This window comes from Lissotriton vulgaris, chromosome 2_1, assembly GCF_964263255.1.
Source record: "Lissotriton vulgaris chromosome 2_1, aLisVul1.2, whole genome shotgun sequence".
NCBI lineage: Eukaryota > Metazoa > Chordata > Amphibia > Caudata > Salamandridae > Lissotriton > Lissotriton vulgaris.
In genome coordinates this window covers 2,117,905,322-2,117,919,296 of record NC_141687.1, presented here as the reverse complement: position 1 = coordinate 2,117,919,296, position 13,975 = coordinate 2,117,905,322, and the positions used below count along the sequence as shown (strand labels likewise).

Below are 13,975 nucleotides of genomic sequence, written 5' to 3'. Positions count from 1 at the left end.
TTCTCGAGTTTAGAGACATTCGCTAGGCATAAATGTGCCTCAAATCAGGAGGGAATCAATCACCTCGGATCCCACTTTGCTACGCAAGAGTTCAGCGTACATGTCTTTTGGCGGCCATCATTGGAGCGCAGCTGTAAATACTGTGACCAACTAAATGGTTTTGCTTTACTTTGTTGTTCCAACAGATTTGAACACTCACCTGTCTCTGCTGGCTCCAAGATCTTCACTTCATCTAGAAGGCCTCTAAAATCTCCCCCAACCCGCACCTCAATGGGACCGCCATCCTCCATGCCATACATGAGATCTTGAAAATAAACAAAAAGACAAATTAAGGTCTAGTCCTTTCATGTGCGCTGCCTCAGACTATAGTGCACTGCAACAGAAAGCTTCTAAACTCAGTTTTGGCAACTTTTGAGAATTAATGTGACTAACCATGATCAGTTGCACTACAGACAGTAGTTTCTTGGGACCGGTAAGACTAATCATACACATGGACACTTCAGAAGTTTTCCAGGCCTCCAAATCAAAGGACTGTCAATCATGCGAACTTGAGACTCTCCAGGAATTATTCCAATTTATGGGTTAAAGAACAGAGGCCCACATGCATCAATATCAGCTTTTGCGATTTCTAAATTGCGAAAAATAGCGATTCGCAATTTAGAAATCGCAAAAGCCTATGCATGATTATTTTTTCATTTTTTTTGCAATTCGGTAAAAATCGCTATTTTTATCGAATCGCATAAAAAATGCGAATTTCAAATCGCGAATTCGCAATTCCCATTCATTCCTATGGGCCAAAATGCCCATAGGAATGAATGGGAATTGCGAATTCGCAATTTGAAATCGCAATTCATCAATCCATTTCAAGGGTGGAGAGGGGGGTCTAATATGACCCCCCCTACACCCATGAAATGTACTTTTCAGTAGAAGTTACATACACACATGTCCTAAGGACATGTGTATCTGTAACTTAACAGTTTAAAAAATGCATTTTTGTGCATTTTTAAACAATTTCGCAAATTACTACGAGGTTGAACTTCGTGGTAATTTGCACTTCCAATTTGAAAAATCGCACATTTTCCGGAAATGATGCATAGCATTTAAGAAATCGCAAAATTGCGATTTCTTATATGCTATCGCAATTTTAGAAATCGCAAAAAAGTTGTGATTTCTAAAATAGCATGATGCATCCCAAACAGCACTTTTTGAATCGCAAACGGCCGATTTTAAGGAATCGCACCGTTTGCGACTCCAAAAATGCTTGTTGCATGTGGGCCAGAGTCTTCCTCCATAGGGTTGTACTCTAGTGGGTAACTCATCCACACTATATAGTTAATTGTCCCGCAGAATATGAACAATTTCAAACAAATTATTCCAATTTATGCCTCTGACTCAATTGTATTAGTAAGCCAAATTATGTACATTATCTTTGTTACTGAATGTGCTATTAACATTTAAATCGAATATGATTCATGACTGTCACTTTCTTGTCTACAGATGACAAAGAAAGTGCACTAGGACGGAAGGATGGACTGAAATGAAGGCTCATTGAACACCTGGAACAACCTGAAGAAACCACAGGTTTTATCTTTTGTGATTTCCCATTCCCCGTTTGCTTTGGCTGGAGTCAGCTGAGCAAGTTCTTTTCTGACTTGTAGTCTGGTACAGAAGCGGAAGGACTAGCATCGCCCAGCAGAGTAACCTGGATTTGAGGTGAGTGGACCTGACAGTCTGGAATGAATTGGATTAATCGGATGTAGTATGAAGCAACGGGATATAGTGTGCTGCAAATGCAAGGTGGTAGAACAGAAATAATCAACAATGACGGAATGAACGTGAGTACTGAAATGATGTAAATAAACCCTGCTTGTCAGGTCTTTGGGAAAATCAGGCACGGAAAAAGTGAGTGACGCCATAATTCAAAAGGAATTCAGGGTGATTGTGTTCCTCAAATATAGAGCGACATTATGGTGCCAACTGCATCAAATTCCGAGCAGGGTATGTAGAATTAGAGATCATTTTGAATGCCAATGCCTTCAGCTCCAGTGATGCGGCAAAATGTCAGAGACAAAATGCAAAAGTGCAGAGTACCAACATAATCCATTGATTCTGAATAATGATGCAGCATGGTTAGATGGACAGTGATGGTGTCTGATGGGGAAGTAAAACCACTTACTTGGAGCAGTCCTAGAGGCAGACTAAAGTGACCCATATGGTGACAGAGAAGCCAATTGCCACCCCACGTCATTCTTTTTTTATATGGGGGCTACCTGTTCTTCCACACCAACCCCTCAAGAGAAAAGAAGTCCAAGTTGTAATGTTTAGTAAAAAAACACATTGTTAATCACGTTACAGCAGATGTCCTAGTTAAAATTGGTCAAATGGAAAATAAACACCAGTTTCTTTTGTGCGATTCAAGTCCTGTGAATCTGTTGGGAAGAGACTTGCTGTGCAATATGACTTGTGTGGTTTATTGTATACAGATGGTGTTATGATTGAAAGCCAAGATGAAGACTCTGGCATATTTACCCGAAGCTAGCGCAGCATGATTTTTTTTACGCAGCAGCGGCACAATCCGTGCTCCACACTGTTCCAACATTAAATGCTGTGTAGAACTGACGTAGTGAAATTTACAACTTTTCTCTGTGTTATTCTACGACTTGACTGCGTCAAAATCCCTATGCCTTGTCAAACCAGGAATAAGGTTTAACACAGGGCTTTTAACATGGGACTCGCCTCTGTATACTAACACATTGCTGGACAGTCTTCTAACCAACTCCAGCAATGCGTCTCTTTAGAGGCAAAAGATGCTTCAAAATTTCTGACAGATCCGTGAATCCTTGCACCATGGAGCACTGTATTGCAAAAACATCACATCCATGTCATCCATTGGGCCTGTTCGGCAGGCTCAAATATGACTCATCAATGTGTCAGTTCTTGTAAATATGCCTCTCAGTGCTCCCAAGAGATTAGGGTTCAATTATTTCCGAATTTAACAAAACATCATCTACGTCTGGATTTAAGACAACTGTCAAAAATGAGGTTTGGAATTACTTTGTAAAAGAAAATGAGTTCATAAAAGTTGCTGATTCAGTTAAAATAAAAATGACATTGGATGCAATTTTCTCTTGTAATAAACATTACAGGCTTTCAAAAGAAGCAGAAGAAAGAATGAATCTAGTGACTGAAAAAAAAGATTGAGCAAGGAATTCTCCAGGAGGGACTTAGTAGTCCTTGTAACTCTCCTGTGATGAGAAAAAAGAAACATAGGAACCAATTGTGCCTTTTTTAAGATTGAAGAAAGATAAAATTGTCATCCCATGTTGTCCTGTGGTACCAAATCCAACAGTAATTTTTTTCCAAATTTCAACAGATGCAGAATAATCTACAGTCATCGACTTATGCCAAGCGTTCTTTTCAATCACATTACAATTTTCTTTGTGTTTCAATTCTTCTGTAGTGTAGGATTCCATAGCCCTTCACATTTTAATCACATACTGAAGAACGATCTAGAAAATTTGAAGTTGCCTTGCAATTCTGTCTTAGTTCAATACATAGATGACCTGTTAGTGGCCTCTACGACAAAGGAGGGATGTCATCTTGACACCATTACCTTATTAAATCATGCATCTAACAGTGAACATATGGTCTCCCCAACAAAACTACAGTACAGTAAAAGAGAAGTGATGTATCTTGGACGTCATACTGAAATAGGTGTGAGGAAAGTCTCAACAACATGAGTTTCAGCAATTCTGAGAATGAGGCCACTACCCACACATAGAGAGGATCGGTTACTTTTTGAAATTGTAGACTACTTTCGTCAGTGGATTCCAAAATATTCCTTGATTGCCAAGCCTTTAGAAAGGATAACTCACTGTAACATACAAGATGTGGTACCATTTAATTAGGAATAAACTGAAGTATTTAAAGATTCGTGAGAGATTCTGTGCTGTACACCAGCACTGGAAATGCCAGACTGTAATCTAACTTTTGCTCTGTACTGTCATGAAAGGAGAGGATGTTCATTGTCAATTCTGACACAGAAGCATGATGGGATAATGCATCCAACTGCATACCTTTCAGCTGTATGTCTTCTGGGATGTTTGCAATCACTTGCATCTTTTTGTGTTGCTATTGAACAAAAGTTTGGAATACTGATGGGCATACATTAATTTTACATGTCCTTCAGTTGGTTGAGATCTTATTAACAAGAACACATCATTTGATAAACAGTAAAGTGTCTCGTATGAACAAATCATCCTTGCAACTGATAACATTTCTTTTAGAAGGTGCAATTTGCTGAACCCAACAACACTGCTATATATTTCACACAGGTGCTGTGAAGACAGGGAAGGTAATGAAATTGATGAGACTGATGATGAATCAGAGCATGACTGGATTGCAGTTGTTGATTTATTTACCAAACCAAGATCAGATATCCCAAAAAATCCATTGGAAGAATCACTGACAAAATATCGAGGGTCGCAATATTGCAGCAAAAATATCGCCATCCTATTGGTAAGTACAAAAATATCAAAAAAAATATTGATGGCAAAAATATCGTTGTTCAAAATATCGTTTTTTATTTTAGATAAAATAATGTAAAATAAAGTAAATAATACATATAATTAAAACAAACATAGTTAAAAATATTTTAAAATGCTTAAAAATGATAAGTAATATATATAATTTATAAATACATTGAACACATATACATATAATATATATTATATATACTTATTAAGATGTTTTAATATTTATTTTAATAACATATAAAAAATTTGTTTTTTTTAATAAATTATAAATACATCTATACACATAAAACAATAATATAAATTATGCGTGGGGTTTCGGCCAGTGCAAGGTTGTTAGATCGGAGGTTTCTCTTGTGTACGTGGAAGTTGATTCTGTCGTTGAGGTATTTAGGACCATTGTTTTGAAGGCACTCGTAGGCGTGAGTGAGGATTTTGAAGATGACTCTTTTCTCTACGGGAGCCAGTGGAGTCTTCGTAGGTGTTGGCTGATGTGTTTGTGCCGGGGGATGTCTAGGATGAGTCTGGTGGCAGTGTTCTGTATTGTCTGGAGTTTGCGTAGTAGGGACTTGTTGATGCCGGCGTAGCGTGCATTTCCATAGTCCAGTCTGCTGGTGATGAGTGCGTGGGTGACTGTCTTCCTTGATTTGGGGGCATCCATTTGAAGGCCTTGCGGAGGATGCAGAGTGTGTTGAAGCAGCTGGAGTTGACTGCATTGACCTGTTGGTTCATGGTTAGTGATGAGTCGAGTACGATGCTGAGGTTTTTGGCATGGTCTGAGGGGGTGGGTGGGCTTCAGAGGACGGTCAGCCACCAGGTGTTGTCCCATACCGAAGGGGTAGTTCCAAGAATGAGAACTGAAGTCTTATCTTCGTTGAGCATCAGGCAGCTGTCGGTCATCCAGACTGTGACGTCTTGCATTTCTCTCCGGAAGTTGAGTTTGGCACTAGAGGGGGCCTTGGGAAGGGAGAGGATGAGTTGGGTGTTCATCTGCGTAGGATACGATGTTGAGGCCGTGTTGTCGGACAATGGCAGCGAGGAGAGCCATGTAGATGTTGAAGAGGGTCGGGCTCAGAGATGACTCCTGTGGGACTACACAGAGGATTTTCGTGGGATCGGAGCGAAAGGGCGGCAGTATGATCCTTTGGCTTCTTCCAGCGAGGAACGATCAGATCCCTTCCAGGGCTGTTCCATGTATGCTGGCGTTGTGTTGTCTGGTGAGTAGTGTGCGGTCGGAGACGGTGTCGAAGGCTGCTGATAGGTCGAGTAGGATGAGGGCTGTGGAGTAGCCTTGGTCCAGGAGGGCACGGATGTCATCAGTGGCGGCGACTAGGGCAGTCTTGGTTGCTTCAGGTTCCAGATTAGGATGGGTCCAGCATGGCGTTCTCTTTGATGAATTGGGTCAATTCCCTGTTGACTGTATTCTCTGCTTTGTCTGCGAAAGGGAGGAGCGAGATGGGCCGGTAGTACTTTAGGTCGGTGGGGTCCGTTGTGGGTTTCTTGAGCAGGGGCCTGATTTCTGCGTGTTTTCAGTCATTTGGGAATGTGCCTGTTTTGAAGGTGGTGTTGATGGTGTGCTGTAGCTCGGGTGCAATGGTGGCTGTGGCTTTGTGGTAGATGTGAGGAGGGCAGGGGTCGGTGGGGGCCCGAGTGGATGCCTTTCATGGTCGAGGCGGTGTCTTCGGCTGTGATCGTTATCCAGTTGGAGATGGGGGGATAGCTGGTGTCTCAGGGTGGGGGTCTGGCTGTGGAGTTGGGTGGAAGGTGGATGAAGTTGTCGTAGAGGTTTCTGGTGTTGAGGTGGAAGTAGGTTCCAAATATGTCACATAGGTCTTGGGATGGGGTGATGTCTGTGGATGCGCTGCGTGGGTTGGTGAATTCCTGAATGACACTGAAGAGCTCCCTGGAGATGTTAGAGTTGGCTAGGTTTTGTTGTGGATACAATTATTTTTGTTGGTTCTGATTTGCTTGTCATAGTCCGTCATGGCGTCCTGGTAGGTGGGGTAGTTTTTGGTTGTCTTGGTGTTTCTCCAGTTCTTCTCCAGGCATCGGCATGTCATGCCAGAAGACGAGGTCTTATTAATTGCAGATGTTGAAATTGAAGAACCAGGTTTTTTCCTGGGGCACTAGTTGCCAGGGTTGCATGGCAGGGCGAGTTTGGCTGTGTAGTTGGAGAGCCGAGTGTGGAGTCCTCTGGCTGCGCTGTTTGAGTCGGATGCCCAGGTGTGGTCGTCTCGGGTGAGGGTGGAGTAAAAATGCTCATCTGTAACCTTGCCCCAGTTCCTTCGTGGTGGCCGTGGGGCAGGTTTGGGTGCCTTGGGTTTGTCGACAGTGAAGTGTACGCAGTGGTGGTCGGTCCATGGCGTTTTCGTTGTGTGGCTGTAGTGAACACTGTTTCCTTCGGCGAAGATGGGATTGAGGGTGTGTCCTGCTATGTGGGTAGGTGTGGTGACGAGTTGTTTAAGTCTGATTCCGGCGAGGTTTTCCCGGAGGGTGGTGGAGTGGTGGTCGCTGGGGTTGTCAAGGTGGGAATTTAGGTCTCCGATGAGTATGTAGTTCATTGAGGTAATGGCGTACAGTGCGATGAAAGCGGTGATGGTTGTGGCGAAGTGTGTATGGGGGCGGGGTGGCCTGTAGACAAGGGTCCCTTGGAGTGTGGTATTGGGGCTGATCTTGATCCTGAAGTGCAGGTGTTCGGCGGTGAAGAAGGTTTCGCTGGAGTTGGTGAGGCGGAGGGTGCTCTTGTAGGCGATGGCAAGCCCCCCACCTGGGTGGTTCGTGATGGCGTTTTTGATGTCAGGCACGGAGGAGGCATTGGTCCCGGTTTCCATGTAGAAGGCGATGTCCGGCGAGAGAGAGTCGAGAAGGTTCCAGATTGCCGTGGCGTGTTTGTGTACGGAGCGCACATTGAGGAGGATGCATCTTAAGGTGTTGTCAGTGCTGGCGTCGGGGTGTTGGGGGCCGGGTGCTGGTGAAGATATGGCGGCAGTGGAGGCAGGAGAACTGGCCGTGGAACGTGTTCAGCTAAGCCTGTTGGCAGTCTCTGAGTCTTCCGGGGTTGAGTGCGAGGAGGTCGGTAGTATCGTAGTGGTGGATGGTTAGAGATCCAGAGTTCCTGGCCCTGGTCGCGGTCGGCCAGTGAACGGGCGCTGACGGGCTTGCTTTATGCGTGCCATTAGTGAGCCAGCGGCATGTCTGCGCAGTGGCCGCCATGAAGTAGGGGAGGTATGTGCAGCTGGGAGACGGAAGCGGGGGCGGTCAGGGCCGCAGAGGTTTGGGCGGAAAGGGGGGAACCAACAGCAGACAGCACAACAAAAAACGGATGGGCACAGGCACAGAAGCAAGTCACACAAAAGGGGCAAATATATCAGCCCAACAATATGAGCACAATGCTAGGAGAAAAGAATAAAAAACGATAATATGTGCACTGCTTGGAGAAAAGAATAAAAAACAATAATATGGGCACACTGCATGTAGAAAAGAATAAAAACAATAATATGAGCAAACCACAAGGAGAAAATAATAAAAACAGTACGGGCACAACAAGAGGGCAAGTGCAGCAACAGGCACCAGCAAGGTGAGCGAGGCACAGCGCAGTCTCGAACTCTCCCTGGGTGGGATAAGAAGCAGAGCACGGCACAGCGGAGCTGCTGGGTAGGAGCAGATCTCAGACCGAGGGTCAGCGGTCTTGCTTGCGCCCCCCCACAGCAGCCACCATTAAGTAGGGAAGGGGAGTGACATATAGCTGGATGGCGGTAGCGGGGGCAGTCAGGGGGCAGAGGATTTGGCAGGAACAGGGGGAAAACCAACAGCAGACAGCACAACAAAAACTGATGGGCACAGGCACAGAAGTGGGTCACACAAAATGAGCAAATATATCAACACAACAATATGGGCACAATGCTAATAAATCAACACAACAATATGGGCACATTGCTAGGAGAAAATAATAAAAAACAATAATATGAGCACACTGCGAGGATAAAAGAATAAAAACAATAATTGTGCACACTGCGAGGAGAAAAGAATAAAACAATAATATGGGCACACTGCAAGGAGAAAAGAATAAAAACAATACCGGCACAACAAGAGGGTAAGCGCAGCAACGGGCACCAGCAAGGTACGTGAGGCACAGAGCGGTATCAAACCCTGCCTGGGTGGGATCAGATGCCGTGCACGGCACAGCGGAGCTTCTGGGGAGAAGCATTACTGAGACTGAGGGTCAGAGGTCTTGCTCGCGCTCTCCTGAGGCGGCTGCCATTTAGTAGGGGAGGAGGGAGGGATGTGCAGCTGGAAGGGAGGAGCAGGGATGGTCAGGGAGCGGAGGTTTTGGTGGGAATGTGGGAAACCAACAGCATTCAGCACAACAAAAAATGGATTGGCAGAGGTACAGAAGCTGGTCACACAAAATGGGCAAACATATCAACGCAACAATATGGGAATAATGCTAGGAGAAAAGCATAAAAAACAACAATATGGGCGCACTGCTAGGAGAAAAGAATAAAAACCAATAATATGGGCACACAGCTAGGAGAAAAGAGTAAAAAACAGCAATATGGGCGCACTGCTAGGATTAAAGAATAAAAAACAATAATGTGGGTGCACTGCTAGGAGAAAAGAATAAAAAACAACTACATGGGTGCCCTGCTAGGAAAAAAGAATAAAAACAATAATATGGGCATTCTGCGAGGAGAAAAGAATAAAACAATAATATGGGAACACTGCGAGGAGAAAAGAATAAAAACAATACCTGCACAACAAGAGGGCAAGCACAGCAATGGGCACCAGAAAGGTGCGCACGCTGTGGTCTTGAACTCTTCCTGGGTGGGATCAGAGGCAAAGCGCAGCACAGCGGAGCTGCTAGGGAGGAGCAGTTCTCAGACCGAGGATCAGAGGTCTTGCTCGTGCTCCCCCGCAGTGGCTGCCATTAAGTAGGGGAGGGGGAGGGACGTGCACCTTTAGTGGTGGGAGCCGGGGGTCAGGGGAGCAGAGGTTTTCGGCTGGAATGGGGGAACTAACAGCAGACTGCACAACAAAAAACAGATGGGCACAGACACAGAATCGGGTCACAAAACATGGGCAAATATACCAGCACAAAAATATGGGCGCAAAGCTAGGAGAAAAGCATAAAAAACAACAATATGGGCACACTGTGAGGAGAAAAGAATAAAAACAATACCAGCACAACAAGAGGGCAAGCGCAGCAACGGAAGTACAGCAGAGCTGCTGGGGAGGAGCAGATCTCAGACCGATGGTCAGAGGTCTTGCTCACGCTCCCCCGCAGCGCCGCCATTAAGTAGGGGAGGGGGGAGTTTTGTGCAGCTGGAAGGCAGGAGAGGGGGCGGTGAGGAGGCCAGAGGTTTTGGCAGGAATGGGGGAAACCAACAACAGACAGCACAGCAAAAAACGGATGGGCGCAGGTACAGAAGCGGGTCACACAAAATGGGCAAATATATCAGTATAACAATATGGGCACAATGCTAGGAGAAAAGAAAAAAAACAATAATATGGGCACACTGCTAGGAGAAAAGAATAAAACAATAATATGGTCATACTGCGAGGAGAAAAGAATAAAAACAATACTGGAACAACAAGAGGGCAAACGCAGCAAGGAGCACCAGCAAGGTGCATGAGGCATGGTGCGATCTCGAAAACTGCCTTGGTGAGATCAGAAAGGTGTAACTTAAAGGTCAGTTACACATAGCACACTTAGGGGCCAATTCTGATCTGGGTCGAAAAGCACTCCAACCGAGCCGGATCCCGGTGTGTTCCGACTGATCCCGACTTCTGCAGTCCGACCGAGCGAGTACGATGCGGACGTATGCTGTCGGACTCGGTTCAGTCGGACTCCCATAGAAGTCAATGGGAGCCGGTCGTACAACGCGTACATGGGCTCCCATTGACTGAATGGGTACGTTGCGGACAAGTGCGCTCCCTACACTGGGTATGGGTCGGTGCCATCCTCAGGTAACAGGGGGTCCGATGCGGACCCCCGAAGTCCAACTCCTGGAACTATTGAGAGCCAAACGCTCCAACTCAATACAGCTGTCTGAGTCGTGCATCGTACTAGCTCGGTCGTGAAACCTCTCCATTGCGCACCACGGTTTGTTTCTAACCGGGTCGTACAGTGCGGTTCAGACCCTGAAACTTATTGACCAAATATAGCTAGACGAAACAACTACTATTCCACTGATTCGCGCAGTGTGCAAATAAAGCATTTTGCCTGTTGTATCTTTACCACGAATAGCTGTCTGTAGCAGGTTACAGCATTGTATATTATAAATAAGCATGCACTGCTACATTTTTGTTCCTAATTTGAGGACTGGTCATTTCTTGTTGTTAATGTGTTTTGTCATGTGTTGGCCAAATGTCAATTATTGTGTATTTATGCATTCATTTATTTTTTAATGTATTGTGGAATGTGTATGTATGTCCGGTAGTTATGACATGAATTTAATATCTTGTTTGTACACTAAAAAAACTAACATTGAAAGTACAAGGTGAAATAAAAACACCTAACCCTGTATATTTGTCAAAAAGGGTTCTGTTCTACAGAAACTCAATTTAATAATACGTCCAATCCCTTTCTTGTTATTATTTGCATTCAGAAATGTAGCAAAAGACATATGTATTCGGTGTTTGGTGTGAAATAATCAAGGAAAGAAGACTTTAACACTGCTGAACCATATTGGAAAATCAGAGGGCGCATTCACAAGACTTCAGACAGACTTTGTAGATATGCCAACATATAACGGGTCAAAGTACATTTTGGTCATTGTCTTCTTATTCTTGAAATGGGTGGGGACCTACCCTACCTGCAGATCAGATAGCCTTACAGTTGCCAAATATTTGTTGAGGTAGTTGATTTGGCCTACCAACTTCTGTTAAGAAAGATCAAGGTATTCATTTTAAAAATGAGGTTTCTGAGATCAAACAGAAGTTCCAGTGTAGTTATTGATCTCAATCTTCAGGTGTGGTAAGGAGGGCTTATGGTATTCTAAAGCACAATCTGGCAAAAATGTGTTATTTAACTGGTTTAAACTGTCCTGACACAATTCCTCTTGTTCTGATGAGCATGAGAAGTACCCCAACAAAAAGACTGGTTTATCGTCCATGAGATAATCACAGAAAGGGCAATGCGACTTGCACATACTCCTTCAGCCTCCCTAGTTTCAATAAATAATTATATTTTATTAGATTACTGCAAAGAACTGACTGATATGATGGCATTTGTCTTTCAACAGGTGAATGTGGCAACAGAAAAAACAAAGGACATTGCTTTGTAATAATCTCAACCACAGGAGATATTGATGACCAACACTGCAGTATAATATGCCCGAGTGCCACAGTGGACCCCCGCTGATCACATGAAGAGAGTATGAGTAGCAGAAGAAGTGGTGAAGACAACCACGTAATCAGCTAAAAAACCACAATGTCAAGTGCAATGAAGTGGATTTCAAACACAAGTACAGGATGACAGTGTTGTTACAGAGGTGGGGGAGAATTTCTGAACTAACAAAGAAGACATGAAATCATAAAGTTTCATGGCAGTGAAAGTTTTGATGAGGAACCCGGAACATTTAAAGTCCGGCTTCCAAACAGTGATCGAAGTGAAGAGCTGTTACAGCACAAAACCAAAAACATGAGTGGCAGCAAGAGGGAGTAGTCTCCGGTCCAAACAATGAATAATTACAGTTGAAAATTCAAATGATTTAAACCATCAGAGCAAGAAAGTAGTTTGCAGTAGATCAATTTTACAGGACTGATCAAAGTTCAAGATCAAGTGCACGTTAGAGTTCAATTTCTACAGAGAGTAACGAAGCTCTGAAAAAGACTTTTGGTGAACAAAATAAAGATGAAGAAGATATCCCATGAAAAACAATTTGGAAAAGATAGCATTGTGAACTGGAAATGTTTGAGAGACTACTAGATTTTGTAACTATTGGGAGTGAAACATTTGTTGCTAAAACATCAACTAGGAGAAGAGTTCCAAATAAAAAATAATGTGGGTGTATCTCTTTACAGTCTCAGAAGAAGCGAACCTCAAGTTGGAATTTTTTTGGGGGGCAGATGTGTTCCTATTTTTAAGTGATCAGTCTGAGTACTGATGAGAGCAGATGAGTATGTTATCAGTGTGGTGATACAAGGGGCATATGACGTGAACAGTAGTTCCATATGGAGTAACAGACTGCAGGTTTGGGAACATATTTTGACTGATTTGTTGCTCTGGCATATTTCAGCCCACAAAAGCACCGGTTCTGATTGGAAAGGTTTTGTTGGACAGTGGAAAATTCTGTCTGAATCACATAATAACATAGGAATCCGCAATTCAGAGTTGTACAAATATCCCTAACTCATAGACTCAGTATCATGTGCACACTTTGAAAAAACATACATTTCCATCATATACATTTTTCATTCATTACATTTTACCATATGAATTGCTGCATGGCTGGTACACAACGAATTTTTGACAACTAGGAAACACTATATATCTGTGCAACCAGGAAGGTCTGAGCGTTGTAACATTATGTTACTTCTGTAAAGCAGCCATCAGGGAAAAAAACTACAGACACACATTTTATAAGCAATGGCTATCATATCCCACTTATTTTGATTTTATTTTTATCTCAACGATTAGTTTCATTTAGAAAACCATGTGCACTCTACACAAATGATCCAGTACTGACTTTAGAATGTTGTCTAGTTTTTCAAAATGCACACCTTTGTGAGTTCACCCATTGGTTTCAGACCTGTTTTCATCAGAAATTGTAAACAGGTTGCTGCAAAGAATTTGGAAAATAGACTACCAGATAGAAACATTTATTTAAAGGTTTTATATAGCGCTGGCTAGACCGGGAGGTATCAGAGCGCTTTACATGAGTATCAGACAATAATTGCAGGTTACATCTTTACAAGGGTTACACAGTTATTAGAACATGGCAACATAGTGACAAGTAAGGTTGAGACAAACAAAAAGGAACATATAGGTAAGGGAAAAGGTAGGCAAGAGGAGATATTCTGGGGAGTGGGGGGGTAGGAGCAGGGGAAGTAGACAGAGAATGGAGGAGGGAAAGAGGAGGGGAGGGTTAGAGACACGGCATGGCAAGAGGAGAGGAGGGTGATGGGGACACGTGTGCTAACAGATTTGGTTTTGTTTTACAACTCAGCTTTTACTTGAAGGTTGGAAAGATGTTGATGTTAGCAAAGCATGCATACTGTTGGTGCCAAATTTAGGAAAAAACTAAAAAGAAAGAAAGAAAGAAAGAAAGAAAGAAAGAAAGAAAGAAAGAAAGAAAGAAAGAACGAAAGAAAGAAAGAGAAGAAAGAAAGAAAGAAAGAAGAAAAAAGAAAGAAAGGTAGAAAGAGAAGAAAGGCATGAGGCAAAGACAGAGATGGGGAAGGAAGGAGAAGGTACAAAAAGAGAAGGAAAGAAAGAAAGA

At 43.4% G+C, this 13,975-nt stretch overlaps 1 long non-coding RNA gene across 1 annotated transcript; it reads left to right on the top strand.

Annotated features, from left to right (window-relative positions):
- The first annotated feature begins 1,538 nt into the window (after nt 1-1,538).
- LOC147733796 (uncharacterized) lies at nt 1,539-12,563 on the top strand. Its single transcript, XR_015308751.1, has 3 exons — nt 1,539-1,713; nt 4,335-4,518; nt 11,777-12,563. It is a non-coding gene; the product is annotated as an uncharacterized LOC147733796 (long non-coding RNA).
- Nucleotides 12,564-13,975: the final 1,412 nt, after the last annotated feature.